Source organism: Stegodyphus dumicola, chromosome 10, assembly GCF_044657685.1.
Source record: "Stegodyphus dumicola isolate Sdum_Otavi_A_Nest chromosome 10, ASM4465768v1".
Lineage (NCBI taxonomy): Eukaryota > Metazoa > Arthropoda > Arachnida > Araneae > Eresidae > Stegodyphus > Stegodyphus dumicola.
The window spans coordinates 179,532,778-179,557,743 of record NC_140777.1 but is presented as its reverse complement, the minus strand read 5'-3'; the positions used below and the strand labels follow the sequence as shown (position 1 = coordinate 179,557,743).

At 34.7% G+C, this 24,966-nt stretch overlaps 1 protein-coding gene across 2 annotated transcripts in view; it reads left to right on the top strand.

The window, feature by feature from the left end:
- The first annotated feature begins 14,732 nt into the window (after nucleotides 1-14,732).
- LOC118187572 (uncharacterized) overlaps nucleotides 14,733-24,966 on the top strand; it is a 56,406-nt gene continuing 46,172 nt past the window's right edge. The window contains exon 1 of one of the 2 annotated variants that reach the window (XM_085825937.1): nucleotides 14,733-14,889. The gene's annotated coding sequence lies outside the window, so the exon portion shown is untranslated. The remainder of the gene's footprint in view (nucleotides 14,890-24,966) is intronic. The other variant, XM_085825938.1, reaches the window with a different exon arrangement.

Here is a 24,966-nt window from a genome sequence, read left to right as displayed (position 1 = left end):
CTATGATCTTTCCCATGTAGTATTGTGAATGCCAGTCAGTTTGGAAGGTCATCCATGAAGGTATCTCTCCCTTCAGGCAGGTGATCTTATATGCTGTACTATAATTGACAAACCAGTCCATATCTCAGAATCAATATAAAAAGTGGGCTTGTGTTAGCAATGAAACAGTTATTAGGAACAGGCAATGTTATGAGCAACTGCTTCTAAAACATATTAAAGCAAAATATTCCTTCACAAATTTAATTGGCGCGCATAAATGGATTAATGAGGTTCCTTCCGTCCCTATCTACTATCTAGCAAAACCACAGTCAAGGGAACGGGCTTGGCAGAATCAGCGGGGAAAGAAGAGCCTGTTGAACTTGACTCTAGTCTGACTCTGTGAAGAGACATGAGAGGTGTAGTATAAGTGGGAGATCGCTCTGTGGCCGTCGGTGAAATACCACTACTTTCATCGTGTCTTTACTGACTCGGTGAAGCTGAGAGCAGTCCGAAGGGGCCACATTTCTAGCACTAAGTGTGGGGACTCTGAGCCCCGCACAATCCGCTCTGAGGACAGTATCAGGCAGGGAGTTTGAATGGGGCGGTTCGTAATTTGAAATTATTCAGATAAAATGGATTAATCTGTTACAGGACCACAGATGATCCTTTATTTAATTTACAACATTTACTTTGTACATAAGTACCTAACACAAAGAAATGGAAGTCATTAAATGTATGATAAAAAACAATTAAACAATATTAATGAATGAAAATTTAATCTGCTGATGTACTTTAGCATGCATTTAATTTCTAATGCACACTTAATTAATAAATTCATAACTATGAGCATCTGCAGAATTTTCATAATTAACCAAAAAAAAAAAAACCTCGAACATCCTCATATTAATATCTTGGGATTTTCAGTTCCCTTTTAATCCATTCCTTTTTCACATATTATTGCACTGTATTCAAGTTTTTATGTATGTAGAATTTATATATTTTGTATTGTGTTTATGTCAATTTATATTTAAATGATAATTTTTACAAATTCTTGTATCATAACTCTAGTTAACAGAAGATGTTTCTAACACCTTGGTAAAGTTTAATCTTCAGCATGCAACTCATTTTCCAACCTAGTTTCACGCTGAGTTATTTGTTAATAAAAATAGTCGCTAAATTACACTAATAATATTTCTGTTGTAATTTATAATACAATGAGTTCATGTGATTTATAATTCATTTATAATTTTTTCAGCAGTGTTGAAATTAATAGCAGATACTGATAATGTTATACATTTATATTGCCATTGCCTTCTTCACTGTTGCTTTTATACTACATTCCTAATATTTTATAATGGCACACAGATAAGTTTAACTCATTTTCCAAACATGTATATCTCTGATTCAGCCCACTTTTGTTCTTACGTATACTGTATCTTCTATTTTCTTCAATATTATGTTCAGCCTAATTTCAGAATATCTTATGATCAAGCGGAAAAGTCACTGAGCATTGGTAGTTCAACCCGAGTTTCTACTCCCAGAAAACCTCAGCTCTTTCTTTTTTTGTACTTATTTACTGTGTAAAAATACTTTTAAATTTTATTCTTTAGAAATGTTGAAAAAATTTTCACCTAGCATATCTTTTTACAAATCAAAATAAGGAAAGAAATTAACTCTGTTTTGGTGATTGATATCTCAGTTCAAATCGTGTAATTTTTTGCAAGAGCATAGAGTTTATATGGATATCAATAAATAATGGATTATTTCTAATCTAATTTTCTTAACATTTTTATTCCAGAATTTTCCTTTCGCACTGTAGCGTTTAACTTTATGAGTTTTCTATAATCATTTACATTTGTTTATAATTTTACACGAATGAAAATGATTATTTAACTGTATAAGATTTGCTGAAAGATAAACGGGAAAACAAAATTCTATCCCTTGCGGACAAGAGAGTGTTTGATGTAATAATTTTTACATGTTTTCGTTGATAGTTTTACTTATTTTGTTTCATTTATGCATTACTACATAGTTCTTTTCAAAAATATTTTTCTGTGCCCTATGTCCGCATTTCAGTTTCAAGGAATTCTAATCGTGAAATCACAAAAAATACCTGCGCTTGTTAAGTAATTGTAAATCATCGATTCTTTCCTTCCTGTTTGCGTAATTCCTGCTTTTTCTTTTTTTTTTTTTTTTATGCTGCATCACACCATTTATTGCAGCGTATATATCTATCTGAATTTCACGAATTACATGTGTGAAGAAAAATATAGTCGGATGGGAATGATAAAAATTCACTTGGAATTTTGGATGAAGTGCTTCGCATGCATTTGTTGTTCTTTCTGATGAAATATCAGCGCAAGCCAAAAGTATTGGGGGAAATTTTGCATCCTCATCTAGGTAGTTCTCAGTTATGTAATCAGCAAAGCGTGTGATGATTGCATCCCGTGGTTGCTCTGACATCAGATCTTCAACAAAGCTATGGCTGCTAGGGTAAAAATAATTAGGCTTAGCCACACTTAAACACTTTTAAATTGTTGATAAAGTATTGCATGCAGATTCATTAAAGGTATAAAGACCTTAACTGAAAGATAAGAACAACATATAAGAATTAAGAAACTGAGCTCATTGAGCCGAGTAACAAAGTGGGTATATATAATGTGTATATATATATATATATTCATATACTTTTGGTTCGGCCGAATGCAACCAAAAACAGGTGTACATCTACATGCTATAGCAATCCTGTATACAAAATTTCAGCGTTCTGACACTACTCGTTTTTTGAGTTATGAGAGATACATACACACGTACGTACGTATTCTGAATCCATTTTAAATCAGATTTATAATTAGTTTGGGCAAATAGAGTCCTTTATTCTTTCCTTATGTACAGATGTCGCACAAAAACATCATTAAATTGCATTCAATAATTGTCAAAATGGATATTTTCATTGAAATATTATATCCAAAATTTTTCATGATTACAATAACTTCATTTACAAGGAAGTAAAAAGTATAAATTAAAATGACGCGCTAATGTTATTCGGATATTTCCGAGTATATAGCACAAACTTTTGCACCAAAAGTTTAAATTTTTGGTTTAAAAAATAAGCTTTTATTTATTGAGAGGCCTGATTGATTATATTAATTCTCAGTTCTCTTTATCTAATTCTTTCCTCTAGATAAATCTTACAAAAAACTTATCATAATAATTAAATTTATTTACAATTTATATGTCAGAGTTCCAAATGTGTACTAATGTTGTTGTTATAAGATTTCATGGTAAACTTTTTTAATTTAACTAATATTTTCTGCAAACATTTACATGATTAATTAACAAAAAATATTTCTAGCACACTTTGATACGGAATAATCTTTTGCACGTCAGGAAGCTATACTAAATTTTCCAGTCTAGTTCAGACATCATGACTATTATTGATGTCATTTTATAAAAAATATAATTTGTATGCTTTATAATTATTTAATTTATGATATTATTATAATACTTTTTGCTCTAATATTGTAATTAATGAAAGATGTTTGTAATGCTAATATGTATGTTTATTAATACCTTTTATTTTCTTTGTTAGCTCTTGCATTTATTACTGTTATTCAAGTAATTAGCGTGCTTGTTAAATATTCTTTACTTGTTCTTGTGATATGTAATTCTACTTCTTTATTTTAATTTTCCTCTTTGCTACAATTGGCTTCGAAAAGTAAAATTGTAACCCTGTAGGCAATGGGGGAAGAAATTTTTATTCGTGCAGTTGGAGTACACCCCTCTTGAGTATTAACTGTATGTCGGAGTTTACTTCAAAACACCTGTGAAAATCATTGCTATTTAAGTATTCATAATATGGCACTTTTTTTTATTTGTGTAATTTGTAATTCAGATTTATTTCTAGCTTCTATTTTCATAATGTTATACTTGTCTCCTGAATAGGTGTCCATAATGTGGGGAAAAAAACGTGATTTATTGTGTTTCCATTCATTAAAATATGTGAGGAAGAATGAAAGATAACTAACTATTGCTGAAGTAGTATCTGAAATTCATGAATTAAATAAGTAAAAATTATGTAATTCCAGCTATTTTCAGGAGACAATAAAAGCACAGAAAATCAGCATCAGACAACAAATACTGATTAAAATTATAACTTCCATGTCCATTTGTGATAGTCTTAATTGTTATGTCATTTTTAATAATTTCCAGTTCCAGTTTACTTTATCATTAAAATTACTTCTTTTCATATAATTGTTTCTAATGATAATTATGTGGTCATTTATTTTATGGAATTTTTTTATACCTGGCATTGCACAGTTCTAAAATCATTGACTATTTCCTCTCCATTTCTACCATGCTAATAAAACAGGAAGGGTTATTCAAAATGTTCAATCCTGCTTCAAGTAAACAAATTCCAGACTTCTTGTATATTAATTTTATATGCATAGATAAAAGTATGAAATTTCTGAGTTTTAAAAGGCACCCAAATGTTGCTGTGCCAAAAAAGGGTGATCCGAAATTAGTGCTTCTTGCCGTTTATGATATTGTAGGAGATTTAAACATTTTACCCTCCGGTTCAGTTGACAACTTTAAACTGTTTTTCATAGTTATGTCATTTGGGACTTTTCGATGTTTCAGCGAATGCCATTGTTATCTTAGTTGTAGGAGTACTATGCTGCTTTTTTAAATAAAGCCAACATAGCATATTCCCTTTTAAACATAATTTCGCGTTAATCACTCATATGCAAAAGTATATGACAGTGTTATAATGTATTTGGGTTAATTTTAGGTTATTTGAATATCTCAATGTGTTTGGAATAAAAGCAGTAGTATATTCCAACAGGGACGAAAGCAAACAGCTATCTGGTTTAACTGAAATGTTCCCAACTTTCTTTTTTTTCCTGCCGTCCACTTTTCAGAAAAATAGAAACCACACCGACCTTCGTTCTTGAAATCAATATACAGTCAAAAGTCTTTAATCCGGACCCGTCGGGACTTCGGCGATTCCGGATTATAGATCATCAATTTAAATCTGGTAAGATGGCATGCAGAAATTATAAAATTAAAAATATGAAACCATAATTTATGAAATAAAGAGCAATAATGATCTAAAGGGTATCAAAATTTACAAAAAAAAGCTTAATATTTATTTGTTTACTTTATTAAAAATTTCTTTTAACGCGCGCATGCGTAAGTCATACATTACGCATAGTCGAAATTAGAAAATTGCAACCAGAAAACTATTTGATGTGTATTCGTGATATTTATAATGACGAGGAATTTAATTTAAATCATATCAAAGACGGAGTACATCGAGATGAAATACTACATTTAGTAACGAATTATAAGCCAAATAAAATAAAAACATCTGCCCTGAAGATAAGGATAGTGCTGACAAATCAACTTCCAGTTCATTGCGCGCCGCGATGTTCCCCCCCCTCCTCCGCAGAGCAGCGTGAAATTGATAAACATATTTCGGAATGATTAGAGAATGAAAGGATATGCCTTTATCCATTTCTTGCTGAGTAATTCCACTTTTTGTTTGATGGACATCGAAACATGCTTTCGCTTTGTAGATCCTTTGGTAGCTCCAGAATCGGAAATTCTTTTTGACATAATCGAAAGTTCAAGCTTACTTTTATAAAATTGCTCTAACAGTCTGCAAAAAATAATAAGCCGGATCCAATTAGAAGATTAAGGAACAACGCAATCTGCAACATTAACTAAAACAGATAATTGTAGCTTAGCTTATACCGTCCGTTATACATTAAACGCGCATGCGTAAACGTATTATGCGCGCAGAAAGTTTAGCTTTGAGGTCCTAATTATAGATCATTCCGGATTAACGACTTTTGACTGTATTAGTTTACATAGTTTTCCACCTTCTTTTGGTTCATAGCCCGCTTTTTCAAACAAAATGTCCCTTTTAGGTGAAATATAAATGTATTATGCACTGAAAAACAAGGGCATAATTTTAAAATTGTTAAAAGTTATTAATATATAGGAGTATTGCTAAAAGTTTGATTACAAATATACATATGGAATAAATATGATAACAGTGAGAGGACTGATTTTGTATAAAAATATATTTCAACATTCGGTGTCATATTTGTCATCAGCTTGTGCAAACTTGTAAATATAAACTTTGTCGATCAAGCCGGTACTTACACACACATACTCTAGTGTGTATGTTCGTGTGCTAGTTAAAGAGGTATTTCGGAACAAAGCTACTACTATAACCAGAGTCGCGATGGTCTGTTTTCTACCCTCGCCAAAATAAAATATGCATCTAGAAAAAATATCGTTTCAAACTTTCAAATCGCTTTGTCCTTTAATGGAGGAGGAACTGCCGTTGATCTCAAATGGAATTTCAGTATTTTAAGCATACAAGTTAACAAAGGACTTGGGCTGTCTGTGGGTAAGACATTTATAACAATTTGTGAAATGTGTGTTCGAGGATTTTTACTATTAAAATTTTCATCGCGTTTCTGCGAATATAGTCCCGGGAGGCCGCAACTTGTCCTCAACGTCCATTGGCGTAACCAGATAAGAAAGATGCGTTGCAAATGGTGATTCCGAGGGTGACGGTCGCTCGTGTAACGAGCTCCCGCCAACGCAGGGCAATTCTCCGAATTTTTGCGATAATAATGATATTATTGACCAAGATATGAATGAAATTAGGGATCAAGCTCCCTCTGTGCAATCAGTGTCGCCAGATGACGAACGCATGGACCTGGTTATCAAGTTTTATGACATGAAACAGCAGTTTGAGGCCATACAGCGTCAGAAGAATTTTATGAAGAAGACGCCAACGCCACTGGACCAAAATGGATACGACCGGGCGGGTAAGTCACTTTTCCATAAGATTAATGACATTGCTAATGCTCTAGATGTACCCATTTTTCACCTTCCCTCAACCAGAGAGGAATTTCTAAATATATTGGAGAGCGAGCGCTTAGCCAAGATGGCTGCCGCTCAATCCGCAGAAGATCCTAGAAAGCACGAGGCATCTATTCCCACGCACGAGGTGCGGGGGAAACCGGTCCAGTCGACGTCATCGCGGAAGCGAAAGACGCAGACTATCGACTCCGACAGGTTTATCACCCCCGCGGCTCGAAAGCAAGGGAAGGCGCCTATTGTGGATCTCACAATAGATGATTTGGCTCTAAACACTAAAGATGCAAATAATATTATTCCAAATTCCAAATTGACAGCCACTTCAAAAAATGCTACTCCTAAAAAGGAGAGGAATACTAACAAGTATGAAAAAATCAAAAATTCATTAATCAGCGATCAATCCAATGACGCAGAAATTGCTACTGCAAGTACTAGTGAGGGAGTTAATTCCGAGCAGGCACAGAACGTACCCCTCCCACCCACCGCAGTCTGAGATTCCGGCAATACATCTCAAAAGCAGCAAAAACTGGAAGACACAAGTGTCTTTCATGAGAGAAATTGCCCCTAATTTACGGAGCATCCTGACTGGACCTTATCTCAAAATTTTTGTTCAGACAGAGCTGGAGTTCAGGGAGGTCACCCGCTGGATGAAGCAAGCCGGCATCCATTTCAAAACTTTCGATCTAAAGCAGGACCGGCCAGTCAAAATTGTCATCAGAGGCCTCCCTGTTGAAACTGAAATCGGGGATATCAAAGTCAAAGAGGAAGTTGAGGCGATGGGATTCAAAGTGCATCGCATCGTTCGGCTTACTCAGCCTGGCTCCAGACACCCAATGCCACTTGTTTATTTACAAGTTATCCCACACCCCTTCCTCGATCATCTGTTTGCCGTCACTGACATGTGGGGCACAGAGATCAGCATTGAGCGTTACCGCGGCCGCAAGGGCCCTACTCAGTGCTTTCGGTGCCAGGGCTTTTTCCATTCTTCGGAACTCTGCACCCTTCTAATCCGTTGTGTCAGATGCTCTGGACCCCATTGGGCACGTGAGTGTACCAAAGGCTTAGACGTACCTGCCACTTGCTGCAACTGCGGTGGAGATCATCCTGCTTCATATAAATCTTGTCCTCGATACCCAGGTAATAAACGGGCTCGCGGTAAAAATTCCGCGCCTTGGACTAGGGCAGCTGCTCAGACAGCCCCCCCCCCTCAGGGTTCTTCTAAGCCCCCAGCAACTGCTGAGACAAGACGTCCCATGCCTGCTCCCCCAAGCAACGTCAGTTCACCATCTTATGCACAGATGGTGAAGAACACCACCGAGCACGGATTCAAATCCACGAATCCAAGACTGCCGGTTGCAGAAGCCCCTGCAGCCCCAGCAGTGTCAGCCACAGCAGAGTGTAGCACTGATTCAGACGATGTCTTTGCATCTACACTAAAATGCTTAATTGAAATCTCCCGCGACCCAGCGGTAGACAAGCATATTCTGCTCCTTGCCTTCAAAAAAGCAATGCCTAAACTCAGGCAAGCAGATGCTTTAATGAGGGCATTTTACATTTATGAAAGCTATGTTGAGCTTTCAACCTAATCTGGCTTTATTAGACCCATGTCTTCTGTTTTTCAGTGATGAACCTCTAATAACGGCTTAAAATTCAATTTTATGAATAACAGTTCAAATACCACCAGAGAACTGACCATTTGCACGTGGAATGCCAATGGATTAACATCAAAAATTCACGAAGTTCGTGATTTTGTAGTAGAGCACGATATTGACGTGTTTTTAGTCCAAGAGACTCACCCTACCCCAGGGAATACTCCCAAAATTGGGAATTATGACATTTATTGCACTGACAGGGTGTCACAGGGCAGAAATCCCTGTGGTGGCGCTTGTATCTATGTGAAGCGTTCGTTAAAGCACCACATGATACCGTCCCCTGATTTAAATTTTTTGGAAGCGACAATCATCAAAATTTTCCTTCAAAATACCTCCCCGCTGACAATAGTCTCAGCTTATCTACCTCCACTGTCTACAGCACGTGGAAGGCCAGCTTTTCCTGTCAGTGATTTTGATAAACTTTTGAATATTTCAAATCACCTAATAATTGCTGGTGATCTAAATTCACACCATACCGCATGGTTTTGTTCTAATAGGAACAGGTATGGTGTTAGTCTAAATTCATGGTGCCAGAGTAACCATGTACAGATCATAGCTCCTACCCTCCCGACTTTTTACCCTATTAGAGGGTCCCCTGCAGTTCTTGATCTGGCTGCCTTTTATAATATATTTTTTCGGCATGAGATAAAAGTGATTCAGGAATTGGACTCTGATCACTACCCCGTTTTGATATCCCTAGATATTCAAAATCGATACTCAAAATTAGAGAAGCAAGTCTCAACAAATTGGGACGACTTTAGATTTATTTTGGAAAAAACTTCACTCCCTCCCATCAAAATTTCCAGCAATTCGGACAGTCATATCAAAAGTCTGGAGTCTATTGAAAGAAGCGAGAGCTGCGGCTTCAAAACCACGCAAACATTCAGGTGCTAGGCTCCCACCTGAGACTAAATTCAAAATTAAGCAGCGAAATTACTTGCGAAGAATTTGGCAAAGGTCACGAGATCCCAATATCCGTGCCCAATTTCGCAAGATACAGAACGAGATAAGGACCGAAACCCGCTTATTAAAACAAGCGGAGTGGAAAACATTCATTGAGTCCCTAACGACTGAAGACAAATCGATTTGGCGCGCAGCCGCCCGATTACGCAAACATAAAACACACATTCCGCCCCTTCAAACGGCCGATGGCGCGCAGATGGCCTACACTGACTCAGAAAAGGCGAATGTCATAGCTGACATCCTTGCAACTCAATTCACAACAAACCACGACTCCTACTGTAACCGCCCGGTTACACAGGGGCGCATACAAGCACGGGTTAAAGATTTTTTAACACAACCTACCACATCTTAACTCAGGCCGACGGACCCTTCTGAAGTCATGGTTTTCATAGACAAACTGAAACCTGACAAGGCACCTGGCATAGATTCTATTTCGAATCGCATGATCAAAAACTTCCCCCCTATGTTTATCGTATGGATCACGGTACTCATAAATTTAATGCTCAGGAGAAGCTATTTCCCCGACTGCTGGAAAATTGCAGCAGTCGTCCCCATTCCAAAACCGGGACAAAATTTAAACCTGCCCGTCAATTACAGACCCATCAGTCTGTTATCTTCTCTCTCTAAGATCTATGAATTTGTCTTACTTAATCGCCTGAATGAATTCTGTCGGGATCAAAATTTACTAATCCCGGAACAATTCGGCTTCCGACCTAAACACTCCACCGTACACCAGTTACTCCGTGTAGTGGAATTCATTCATGAAGGCTTTCGTAAGTGAGAGAAAACTGGAATTGTCTATCTAGACGTTGCCAAAGCCTTTGACAGGACTTGGCATGACGGGATTATTTACAAGCTCATGCGGCTTGGTTTCTCGGCTCATCTCATTAAAATTATTAACTCTTACTTGACTGGACGCAGTTTCCGCGTGCGAGTTAACCACGAATTCTCCTCTCCCCGCCCAATCTATGCTGGGGTGGCTCAAGGAAGTCTCCTCGCCCCCGCAATCTTTAACCTTTATGTAAATGATATTCCTAAGGCCCCAAATATCGATCTTGCATTATACGCAGACGATACAGCCATCATTTCTCAACACTCCAACACCCTCCAGGTAATCTCACAATTGCAGAGTTACCTTTCGACCTTAGAACTCTGGCTCGGTCTGTATCAAATCAAAATTAATGTCGCAAAATGTGCTGCCACCATGTTTACCTAACTTAATGCTCTTCGGTGAACCCATTCCCTGGGTCTCTTCTTACAAATATCTAGGTGTTTTACTAGACTCAAAATTAACTTGGCAGCCTCACATCCGCAAAATCATAGCGGGTGCGACAGCTGTCAAAACCGCCCTACGCCCCCTCTTAGCTAGTCATAGCGACTTGTCAACTGATAACAAAATCTTGCTCTACAAATCAATGATTAGGCCGGTTCTTACGTATGCGTGTCCCGTATGGGGCCCATGTGCACTGACTAACAAAAAACATGTCTAAATTTTTCAATCTAAAATGCTTCGGGAAATTCTAAAAGCTCCGTGGTTTGTACGGAACGAAGAGATTCATAACGACCTCAAAATTATGCCCATTAATCGCTATATACAGCGACTTTCGGAAAATTTTTCAAAAATATTCAACGTGTTGCAAATCCTGTGCTTCATATGCTACCCGTATACGATCCTGCTGTTGCTTCTTCCCGAAAAAGACCCAGAGCGGTTCTTAACAGGGAATATTCAGCTCTACCATTTAAACGGGCTAGATATGAGCACACTGATAGCCACGTGAATAACTACCTCTCGTTCCTTAACCCCCCCCCGCCTCTAAAGTTCTTTAATGCACACGGCATTAACTCGAGGAACCTCCTTAACGTTTCTTTAATAAGAAACATCACAGTCAAATAGGACTGATTTAACATACTTTAATCTATCAATTACAATAAAACTGAAAAAGATTTTTTAAACTGAAAAAGATTCTTTAACTTCTCTCTTCCTTTAAAAAGGAATTTTCTTAGGCGCTTAACAGCGTCCTTTTGGCTTTTAAAAACCGCATTGAATAGCGGTCAAAAATGAAACTTCTCCCTCCCAGCTGATCACTGACAGAACTACTCTTTCGACCTGTAAACAGGTTCCCCCCTCCCTCCCACCTCGAAGAACGCGCATCGGAATTCCCCTGCGTATTCTTCATCTGACGTATGCAAAGAAAATGATTATCAAGGTTCAAGGAAACTTCACCTTTTATTTTTCTAGTCAAAATTTTTTCTGACTGCCCCTATCTAAATTATTCTGGCCCTTTTTCGGCGCAAAATTAAGACCTTCTGAGTTTTTTGCCTTTTTTTGACTCAGTGTGAAGGCACTTACTCCAAGACATTCGGCTTATCAAAATTTTTACCCTATTTGACAATACCCTCTTTCGGATGATTTAATTTCCTTTGAAGATGTGGAGGTAAAGGCGTAATTGCCTATGAACTCGGTAAATTGCACTTCCTTGATCCTTGATCCGTTGCAAATGGTGCATTCGTCAACCAAAGTTTGAAGAAACTTCTTCGCAGAGGGGATTGTTTTGGGTAGTGATTAAGGAGTTTTTAAAATCCCAGTTCCACCCATATCATTTCATCTCTGTTGCCGAATTATAATCCTGAGATGTAAAGAGACGCTGACATTCTTGCAAATAGTCTCGCTATTTGTAGACCGAAAAGGTGTGAATAGTGAGTGCATGAGTGATTTTGCTCTAGCTTGATCGGAGGGGGACATCTGTCCCCGGGCACAGCATTCAGGCAGCGCCCAACTGCTGTTCAGAAATTTTAGAATGATTATGTTTTCCATTCTGGGCAAATAGGAGAGGGCGTGAAATCTTCAATTTTTCCCGGGTGCTGGAAGTCCTAGTTACGGCTCTGAGCTTGATTCAAGATATATCAAGTAACATTACGAAGAGTACAAAATGTTGTAGATTTTGTGATGTAAAATTGCTTGTACGAATAACTAAATGAAGGAAATTTTCAAGGAGCATCATCCATCAAATATATATATCAGGAAACTTCAGCATGACGGCAATAAACTGGCTAACATAAAGGCCAGTAATTAGGCAGGGAGCTATTGATAGTTAAAATGATAAACTGTTCTGAACTGGCTAATTTTTTTCAAAGGCTCAACGATATGTGAGTTTCTTTAAAGAAGGAAACACCTTTCTGTAGTTTTTTACAAGTTCAGAGTTCAACCGCGATGGATTCCCCCCCCCCGATCTTTAAGCAGAGAAAGATTAAGGGATTTGGGGAAGTTTCACTTTTCCAATAGGTATATTGATCTTATCAAATTTGCCATTTCAAAATTGATTATATGAAGTCAGAATCCTTAAGGCTAAGGGGTTCTAATTTTCTATTATCACTTTTTTCTCCTTCGAAAATTTAGTAAATCCACAATAATTTGTTGAGTAATCTTGAGAATATACTAGAAAGGTCTTGGAAACATCGAACTCGCAGCTTTTCGAACATATATACATGTTATGAAATTGCTCATCTAAAAATACATAATTAAAAAAAGTTTAGCAGAGTTTCACAGCGACTGACGTTTGTTTTCAACCATTGTATTTCTGAAATTTATTTGCATAGATCTTGTACTATATATTGAAACATAGACTCAAAATATTTTTCTAAGATTCAGCCATGCTTGTTGCAAAATTTATTCGAAATGCATTAGTCGCTAACTCACATAATAATTCGGGCACTTGAAAACTGTTAAAAAACTTTAACAGATGAAATTTCTTTTCATAATTTTTGTTTTAAATGAAAACATACAACAAGCATTTTTTTAGAAGTTTTTACTTGTTGAAGAGTTTCATATCTGAAGTGAACACGGCAGGACGCTTGGGTTTTCAGAGCAGAAAAAGTTATAAAATAATACACATCCAGAAATAAGTGTCAAAAGTAGCTAGTTATCTGATACATATGTAGATCATATGAGCAGGAATGTGATATATTATTACATGTATAAAATGTTATCGAAAAGTAATTGCCATGCGTTTTCTCAATAGACGCACATCATTCGACTTTTAATGCTAATTTAGCAACATAACAGAACAAAATTAGGAATCAGATGCCAAATAAATATAAACACATCTCAATCTCATTTTTCTCCATATATTTTCCTTTTCTCCCTAGCACTTATTCCCCACACGATATTTACTTCCGTTGGCATAATAAAATGTCGCCCATATCCTTTAAAGAAGCCAAGTTAGGGCAACCAAGGCTGTTCTCCGATCCTTATCCGATATTTAAATATTCATCATTTTCAATATGGTGAAAGTAGTCGAAACATCTCTGGAGGGGAGGAATAATCCTTCGTGTAAAGACTTCAGCTATCCTTGATGTATTAAAACGGTGGAAACTGTGTGGAACTGTTCAAAATACACTAAATTCTGCACTATATTCCAATCTAAAATGAAGGAATTCGGGACTTATTTTACGAAAAATCAAGTATAATCCAAATATTAATGCTATGAAACTTGCAGTCGAGTTAGAAGAACAGTTTGCAATAACTCTTAGAAGAGGACATATGGGCGATCAGCTATCGGTATCACATTCTCTGTTTCATTTTTGATTAGGTTTGAAATTTTTCTTGAGAAAGTACTGCGATAAATTTTACAAATGCAATTTCCAATACAGTACCTTACAGATTACATTTGGTGTCTTTGAAATAATAGCAATAAATGGTACGAAAATATAGTGAAAAATCATCAGACACTTCTTTGCAGTTGTGACTCTAGAATGCAGATTGACAAAATTCATACCCAGGTGTATTTTCTTTCGCCGGAGAAAGCGAAGGGCAAACATGTACTCGAAACAGTTCTCTGTTTTGTTTTCGCACTAATAAGTTGTTTGCGAAAATGCTGTGTGTCCTTTTCTCAGAAATACATATTCTTTGGCTGTGTGTCCATTTGTTAGAAACCTACATAATCTTAGAAACTCTTAGGAAGATATTTCACAAAGATTATGCGAGAATGTAAGTGTTATTGGTGCAGTATTTCTATTATTAAAATTAGTTTTACTTTTATTTCTTTAATTACCTGTCTATCTGCTTTCATAAATTTCAAAAATTAGCCATTTGAAATCAAATCTAGTGTTTTGAATAACTTTGCAAACTTTTTGAATCACTCAGGAGCAAAGACATTACCAGCGCCATCTATTGGTCAATGGAATTGGTGTTGGACATGCTAATGTTGTCAGGTGTGTTTTTCATTAATGTAGTAATGATGTTTGTGGGAAATCCCGTTCTTTATCTAGTCATCAATTGTGTCAGAGGAAATCTAGCGAATGCTGATAAGTATTTCGTAATGTGTTATCATAATTGCTGTAGAAATTTCTTTCCGGTAGAAGCATGTGTTGAAGACGTATATTTGTTAAAATTTTGGTGAGTTTTGTTTCTTCTTTAAGTTAAATACTTCGTGTTTATATAACGTATTCGTCTTAAACTGAATTCCATTTCGTTTAATATTAAATAACTAAGTGTTATTTTACACATGATGTATGTTTTAATAATATTTTACTATCCCATTACTTACTACACGATTGATAGCTATATTTTATCATTATAATGCCCCACAAAATGTGAAAGGAAAAATTTTCTGTATTAAAGTCGTAGCTATTTAATGTAATTTAAAACATTGGAAAAAACTTATATAAAAAGCTGCACTTATTTTTATGCTATTTTATGAGCTTATGTGATTCGTAGTTCAAGTTATATATGCAGTTGCTCCAAAAAGTGTTTGAACACTTTAAGAATTTGTAGAAAAAGCGGTGTATCCCGGAATTAAATTCGAATGTAAAGCAAAATATTTTTTCATATCATCTCCATATCCATATTTATGTAGGACTCCATGTAAGGAGTCATAGATAAAACATGCCACAAAAGTGCACGAAAACTTTTTCGTAAAACTTCATTAATAAATTTATAGTGTGACACTCTTTTTTTTTTTTTTTTTTTTTTTTTTTTTGTTGTTTTTTGTTTTTTGCATTTTGTTGACGTTTAAAAATTGGTTTGGCTTTATTCTTTGTTTGCTTACTTCGTTATAATTTAATTAATATTTAAAAATTTGTAATAGTCTTAAACAATAAATATCACTCAAATATTTATCATTTTTCATCAGAAGGGTGTAAAATAGATCCAGGATATTGCTGAATTAGTGAATTTATCTTATTCTACGGTGCATTATGTGTTAAAATGCGTTAAAGAAGAACATCAGATCGAAAATAAAGTACGTCGTCCAGCAAAGTTAATTCAATGTATCAGATGTATATATGTATGTTATCAGAGATTTATAGTTAGAAAATCTGTAAAAAAATCCACGTTTGAATGATCTAAAGATTTCTACAGAATTTACTGAACAATTTTCTGCTTCAATTTCACCTGAAACTGTTCGACAAGTACTCAGATCAGCTGGATTACATGGACGCTCAGTTCGAAGAAAATTTTTTCTGAGCACAATAATTAGAAAGCTTATTCTTTTCTTCACAAAATCAACAGTAAATAAGCCTGAAGCGTATCAAAACCATGTCTTATTTGCGGACGAAAGCAAATTTAACATTTTAGGTTTGAATGGGCATATAATTTTATGGAGAGGGAAAAATGAATAACTTAATCCCAAGACCTAGTTTGGTACAGTAAAGCATGGCGGGGGAGGTGTCCTAGTGCGAGGTTACATGTCAGAATCAGGATTAGGTAATTTAATGTTAATTGATCACATAATGAACCATGCTCTTTGTTGAAATATTTTAAAAGATAACTTAAAATTATCTTCCCAAAATTTGGATATTGAAAAATTTTTTTTTTAAAATCAGGATAGGATAACAATCCTAAGCATGGCCCTCAATGTTAGCCTTTGGTGTGTCTGTAATTATCCACATACTCTAAAAACACCACCTCATTCACTAGATTAAAACCCGATAGACTGCACCTGGAGACAATTACAGTTTAGAGCAGTGATTCTCAACCATTGTGCCTTGGCACTTTTGTGTACCACCAAATTTTAGAAATGTACGTAGTAAAAATTATAATGGGTTTAATCTTAGTATACAGTACACATGAGAATTGGTGAAATTCAGTTTTTAAGACATTAATAAACGTACCAATTATGGTATCTAAGTCGATTTTGGTGCTGAAGACTTTTGTATTTGAATTAACTTTAAACAAAGAGGAATAACTAATTTTGCTTTCTGATAATCAAGATTTAATTTTAAAATATTCAGAAGAATCAATTAATTCATTTTGGATTAATATTAGATGCAATTATCCCAAGATGGCCAAAACAAGCTTTAAAATTATTATTACAGTTTTCTACATCTTATTTTTGTGTGTTATTTTCAGTATTAACCAATATAAAAACAAAACAAAGATCAAGACTGTTAAATGTAGAAAACGATATAAGAGTAGCATTGTCATCTGTACGTCCAAATATAAATGAAATTATCAAAAACATCAAGCTCAAATTTCTCATTAAAAGTAGTTTTTTTATTAACTTGTAATTAATCCCTTAATAAACGTACTGCTGTTTTTGTAGTACATATTTTACAGTCAAAATTAGTATCGTAAACTATTTTACACAGTGTATTATAGGTCAGTAAACAACTTTTAAAATTATCTTTTTCTTTGTGTGCTGCCAAATTTTTGAAATTGTTAAAAGTGTGCCGCAGTAAAAAAAAGGTTGAGAATCACTGGTTTAGAGTATGAAGACACAACATAAAAATGTAAACTGAACTAAAAACAGGAATGATGGAAGAATGGTGGAACGTTGATGCAGATATTACCAAAAAAAAAAAAAAAAAAAAACTGGTTAACTCTTTGCCCAGATGTGTGAAAGTTTTCATAAGTGCTGCAAGATATCCTTCAATATATTATCGACATAAATACTACAATATTTACTAATATGTGCAGATTTTCAGAGAAGACTTTTGTGGGGTAACTTTTCTGCCACTTTTTTATTAATGAATTTTCCAAAAAGTTTTACAATGTTTATAAAATAACTAGTGTATTTTTGCTACGAAAAATTTATAGATATTATTAAAAAATTCTCATTGTGAGTCACTGTATATGTAGAAAGTACAATGTATCTTTCGTTTTGTTCGTTTGTTTAAAAATGTGTTGGTGATATATAGTTCTTCTGAAACCAGATGTATGTGAAGTTATTGGAAGTTAGTCCTGCTTTTTTTATCCATGTTAATATTTTTATATATGGAACTTATACAGTCAAAAGTCGTTAATTCGGACACCCATAATCCGGACATCAAAGCTACAAACTTTCTGCGCATGCGTCAACGCGACGCATACGCAGAAAGTTGTTATTGCATTGTGTCAATGCGACGCATGCGCGTAAGACCTTTACGGCTGCGTGTGTGCATGTACATAATACGTTTACGCATGCACGTTTAATGTATAAAGGACGGTATAAAATAAAATTATCTAATTATCTATTTCAGGTAATGTTGCAGATTGCGTTGTTCCTTAATCTTCGAATTGGATCCGGCTTGTTATTTTTTGCAGACTGTTAGAGCAATTTTATAAAAGTAAGCTTGAACTTTCAATTATGTCAAATAGAATTTCCGATGCTGGAGCTCCCAAAGGATCTACAAAGCGAAAGCATGTTTCGATGTCCATTAAACAAAAAGTGGAATTGCTGCAAAAAATGGATAAAGGCATATCCTTTGTTTCTCTAGCCATTCCAAAATCTGTTTATCAATTTCATGCTGCTCTGCGGGGAAGGGGAACGTCGCGGCGCGCAATGAACTGGAAGTTGATCTGTCAGCACTATCCTTATCTTCAGGGCAGATGTTTTTATTTTATTCGGCTTATAATTTCTTACTAAATGTAGTATTTCATCTCAATGTACTCCGTCTTTGATATGATTTAAATCAAATTCCTCGTCATTATAATTCGCTTCCGATAGTGAAGAAAGTGACACAGAGGTTATTGAAAACGAAAAAATTTTGATTGAGAAATTAGTCGGTATTCTCGACACAGCAATTATAGGACTTGAACAGCGGAACTTTGTAACTGAACAAGAAATTATGTCTGTTTATAGAATTAAAGAGAAAGTGTTATCACATAAAACGAAGCAACTTAAACAACTTACATTGAAAGAAATGTTTAATAAAGTAAACAAATATATATTAAGCATTTCTTTTTGTAAATTTTGATACCCTTTAGATCATAATTGTTCTTATTTCATAAATTATGGTTTCATATTTTTAATTTTATAATTTCTGCATGCCATCTTACCAGATTTAAACTGATGATCTTTAATCCGGAATCGCCGAAGTCCCGACGAGTCCGGATTAACGACTTTTGACTGTATGCAGTGAATGTCCTAGAGAAGCAGTTCTCAACCTTTTGACTAACATGTACCATCTAAATAAAAATTGAAAAACTTTAATACCACCACTACATTTTACAATGATTATTTTTCAGTTTCTCAGTAGAAATATTAAAATATATATATATATATTGCCATTTGCACAACCTATTGGCTATTTGTATTATATATGCAGACATAAAAAATATTAGATTAAAAATTGGTTACCATTTTAAGTATCAAAATTTAAATTATAATACTTTAACAGTAAAATGTAGTGTGAAATTTGGGCCGTTTTAAGATAGATCAGTTTCTCTATGTCTGGTATTATTTCATTTAGTTTTAACTGCAAATTAGGATCCACTTATAATTTTGTCATGTATTTATTTTTCAAATATAACATGGGAAGAAAATCCTTGTTCATGTGAATAAGTTGTACAAAAAGGCAATAAAAATTTAATAGCTTTATCTGAAATGCCTTTAATTTTTTTTTTGATTCAGTTTAAAGTTTAAAAGTGTGTTATTTTTTAAATCTTCAGTTAGAGTTCAATCACAGGAAATTTCTATCACTTGTTAATTTTCTTCATAAGATAAAATGAGTGCATTTGAACAAAATTGATGTCTAATCCAATTTTCTCTTTCATAATCCATGAGAAAATACATATTGAAATTTATGAATGAAAAACAAATATTTTTAATATTAGATGCTAATTCTTCTTTTATTTTCAAATTATTTTTGGATCAAAAAGACAATTTAAAACTTTGCCTCTGGAACCATCTTACTTCGCAATGTAACAAAAGCGTTTCATGTTCATTACCTGTCTCTTGGCATAAAATCATAAATATTCTTGAATTTAAAACTTGGCTTTTAATAAATCTAACAATTTTGACAGCTTGATACAAAACGATTTTCAGGTTTTCGGGAATTGTTTTGGCTACTAAAGCTTCATGATGAATGGAGCAGTGAGTAGATTTAGTTTCAACTGTGAATTTCTTTATTTGCGAAATAACATTGACATGTTTTCCTGTTAAAGCCTGAGTTCCGTCAATGCACGTATTCCAAGGAATATCATTGTCAGACATAAAATATTCAATTACTTTGAAAATTTCATTTGCAGTTGCTGTATCATGAAGAGATTCACAAAATAAATACTCATCGGCAATTTGTTTATCTTCTTCGAAAAATATGCAAACTAATAACTGAACAAAGTTCGTTACATCAGTACTTTCATCCAACTGAATGGGAAATACACACTGTTTTATTTATTTATTTTGAATAAGTATCTCTTTTATGGAATTAGCCATTTCATGAATTCGTTGACTTGTTGTATCATTTGATAACTGAATGTTATTAAGTTCATTAGCCGCTTTTTATTTGAATAATGTTAAAACAATAGCTTTAGCTGCTGGTAATATAAAGTTTTCTTCGATAGTGTGAGCCTGCTCAGACTTGGCAATTCTTAGGCTTAGTATGCAACTAGCTTCCAAAGCTTTTTCACATAAAGTAACAAAAGCTTTCATTACTTGTTTACTATTTTTGAACTCCGATAATTTCCTCTTAAAATATTTTTAAGATTTATCCTTTAAATTGGCATGCTTAGATTCAAGATGTCTTTTAAGAAACAATGGTTGCATGCTTTGATTGGAGAATAGTTCACCGCAAACAACACATTGAGGTTGATGGTCCATTTTATCTACATTCGAAGTAAACCCACATGGTAAATAAATAAAAAAATTCCTTTCAGTATTCTTACTGCTAGTAAATTGTTCTGGATCCATCACCTGTGAATCATCACTTTTCTGCTTAGTCAGTCCTAGGCATTTTTCCATTTTTAAAATCTAGATTTGTTTTATTATTTTTCACAAATATTTAAATGCACAATGTATTACGAGTTCTTCAGAAACAAAAAACGATATTTTCAAATCACATAAAGAAGTAAGGAATACCAAGCACAAAGAAGACAAAATACATGCTCTTAGAGACAGCAAATCCATGTAAAAAGATGACTTTAACTGAAAATAGAGCAATATGAGCCCAGAAACTGTGGCCACATAAAGTGAAGACATGTTAATAAATTGATCAGGTCTAAAAGAATTAATGAGACACTATTATATTTTTACAGGAACGTTATTTTTATTTCCTATTGAATACAACAACCATTTGTATTACTCCTTTTAAAAACATCATTTATCAGAAATTTTGTTATCTCTATGGCTAAAAGAATATTTGTGAAAATAAAACGGGATTATTTTGTTAAAATCTATGACTGTTAGCCTTGAACAAAGCTCAGATCGCATGAATTTACAAGTCTGGAAGAAAAAACTTAAACAGGCTGTTGGAGTATTTAATTTTTGAATTTAATAATTAAAATACTTTGTTTCTTTGCATACCACCTATTTCTATTTTTTACAGAAAACACTAACTGACATTTGATATTAAAGTGGGATGTATAAAAACTGGAAGTTCTTTGTATGTTGCAGAAATGTGCAGAGTTTAAATTAATATCTCAATTTCCTGGTTATAATAATTAGAAACAATAATCAGTCTTGTTCCCTATATTTGGTAATGCTATCTTTGCTGTAGAATCCCTTTGCCCTTCCACATTAATAGTATAATAAGTTTCGTTTAGAGCATGTGTTGGTGTGTCTTATTATTAGAATGTTGATGAATTAACTAGCTACTAGATTACGGAAATATTCCATCGCAGGCATTTGGTAATGCTTAGAACAATTGCATATTTAAAGACAGCTAATATTAATTAGAAGTTTACATAGAATAAAAAATATTTTCAAGCATTTTTGGTAAAAGTTACTTAATGAATGTAAGTTGGTGATTTTAGTGACATTTATAAAGGTCACAAACTATCAGTATTTTTTGTAAGCCCACAGACATGATCAACATACAGTGGATGGACAAAAATATGGAAACACCTTGTGAAATGCATGTTTGAAAAGAAAGATTGATTTTAATGAAATATGTAGGTGGCGCTGGTGTTTTTGACTACTGACGCCACCTATACAACTTCGTAAATGTGCTAAACAGTTCATTGTTGTCGGAGTACTGTTATGTGAGGTTGTCATTGCGTTATGTCAGAGTTAACAGACTTCGAACGTGGGCAAATTGTTGGAGCACGTATGGTAGGTGCTTCCGTAAACAAGGTAGCCGAGGTGTTTAGTGTTTCAAGAGGTACTGTATTGAAGATTTATTTCGCATATTTGAAAAGCGGAAAAACATCATCTGCTAAATCACAGCGCGGATGAAAGTGTGTCCTGAGTGATCGTGACAGACGATCATTAAGGGCAATTGTGACGAAAAATAAGAAGACCACAGCTGCAAAAGTTACTGCTGAAATGAATGTTGTGTTACCGAACCCTGTGAGTACCAAAACAATTAGAAGGGAGATTCATAAACAGGGAATTGCTGGCCGTGCTGCAATTGAGAAGCCACTCATCAGTGATGCTAATGCCCGTAACAGGAAAAGGTGGTGTTTAAGTCATAAAGCCTGGACTATAGAGCAGGAGAATCGAGTAATATGGTCTGACGAGTCTTCTTTCACATTGTTTCCCACTTCTGGTCGAGTTTACGTCTGGAGAACGCCATCTCAAGCCTATAATACAGACTGCTTGTTGCCAAGAGTGAAACATGGCGAGGGTTCTGTTATGGTTTCGGCAGCCATATCGTGGTTCTCTGCTAGCCCCATGATAACTGTGTCAGGGCACATGACTGCCAAGACTTATGTGAACATTTTGGCCGATCAAGTTCATCCCATGGTACAAACTTTGTTCCCCGATGGTGATGGTGTCTTCCAAGACGACAAAGCCCCTGTTCACACAGCTCACATTGTCCAGGACTGGTTTTCTGAGCACGAGGATGAGTTGTCCCATCTCCCCTGGCCACCACAGTCACCAGACCTGAATATTATCGAACCTTTGTGGTCTACATTGGAACGGAAAGTGCGTTCTCGTTATCCACCGCCAACATCGTTATCTGAACTTGCCACCGTTTTGCAGGAAGAATGGTATAATATTCCCTTGGCAAACATACAGGAACTGTATCCATTCCGAGAAGACTGCAAGCTGTTTTGGATGCCAACGGGTTTCCTACACCATATTAAGCAAAGAAACATGTTTTTTTAAAGGTGTTTCCATATTTTTGTCCAACCCCTGTATATTAAAATAAAACACTTTAATAATTTAAATTGCAAATTTTAATTATTAAATAAGGGTTATATGATACAGTACAAAAATAAAGCTGTTGTATATACATGTACTTGGGTTTGAATTATTCATTCTTTCTATTGCTGGTGGAGGTGGAGAGAACATTAATGAGGTATACTCTACATTGACATTTGTGACTCTTTTCGCAAGTCGCAACAGCCTACAGTTGTCAGAATTCAAGGCCAGTTCACACCAATGTGATCATACATACGTCGGGGCAGAAAGCAGTAACCAGTCAGAAATGTGTTCTGAACTGGTATTTTCCAGATAGTGAGAAAGTTTATAGCTTATTGAAGTTCAACTTTTTTGTTACTTTTCCGTTTTGCCGGCGCAAACGATAAAGTCGCCAGTAATGGTACAACTGATGCCGAACGGAATATCTTCGCTGGTAACCTTTTAATGCCTCATTTTCAAAACAAGTCACAGCCATTTCTTATCAGGTTGATTGTTTTTCAGTACTGGCATACAATTACATAGAATTTTTACAAAATAGCTAAATTTTATGCCATAAGACCATTCGCGGTAATTAAGTCAATTAGAATGCAATCAAACCGCTCACCCTAAGGTGAAAATATAGAAAAGGCAAAATCAAAGGTTAAATTCATCAATTCTAATGAGAATACACTAGCGAAGTAAAGCACCACGGTTTTACATAATTTCTGAGTAAGCTATTCGTACGAATTGAAATAATTCTTGCATTTAAACTTGTATTCCAAATTAAGATTTAACTTAGAATTAATGCAGATAATTACTGAGAGAATTAGATTTTTGTAGCGCAGTTTACGTGAGATGAGATCACTAGGGGTCACGTGATACGAACTGGCGAATCAGGATGTTGAACCATGAAAGCATAGTAAATTCTTAATTTAATGTCTTTTTACAAATTTATTATCTTTATTTATTGGCTTTTTCCCAAATTTTAAACCATATTAAAATGTTTATGCCTTCAAAATAAAAAATTTTTAGACCCAACATTTGTTAAAATTTTTTATGTGTATATCGTGTGTTGTCGCCAACAAAGTCTGCTTGGCGAGATTTGCGCCGGTGAAACGGAAAAGTACCACTTTTTTCTGCATCTGTTTCAAATATCCAATTTTTATTGCATTTTTAAATGAATATGCTTCCATAAACTCTTCTTAAGGGAAACATGAAACCGAATCTGGTTAAAAAATTTCATGTGATAATTAAAAATATTTAAGTTAATATAGTAATTAAATAAATTATTGAAAAAATTCTGAAGTTTTTTTAAGAGTTAATAATCCGTAATTATCGACTATAAATGAAATGTGGATAATTTTTTATACAGTAATCTACAGCAGTAGATTGTTGCAAGAAAATGATAGATTTTGAAAAACCTAAGATTTTTAATTTTTCTTAATCTGCATGTTGATTCATAGTGTCTTGTTACCTAATGGAAAAAACATTGGCCTTTGAAGCTAAAGATTGTTGGTTCAAGTCCTACCAAGAGCAGTGTTGTGACAGAACTGGAATTTAAAAAAAAAGGGGGTAGTCTATATTTTGGGGTACCCCTTATATTATTGGTTTCATTTATGGTAACCGGAGTATTTTCTGGTGTATGTTTTGGAAACCCTATTATGACATGATTGGTTGGATCCTATCATGACATGATTGGTTGTAATGTGTGATCCCGCTGATTTCAATTGTTGAGAAAACATTTCTCAAGACTATTTCTCCATTGGCATGTTGGTTGGGAAGTACGTTGTGTATTTTGTACTTTTCACCATAAAATGGCTGCCGGTGGTAAACTAGGTGTTTGGTGGTATAGAATGAGGGAGTGGAAGGGTTTTTTTTAAACAGGACAGAAGAAAGGAAACTTTGTTGGATGTAATTCAACAGAATATCTTATAATTAAGACACAATAACACGCCGAATAAATACTAATTCAGAAGTCAAACAACAAAAAT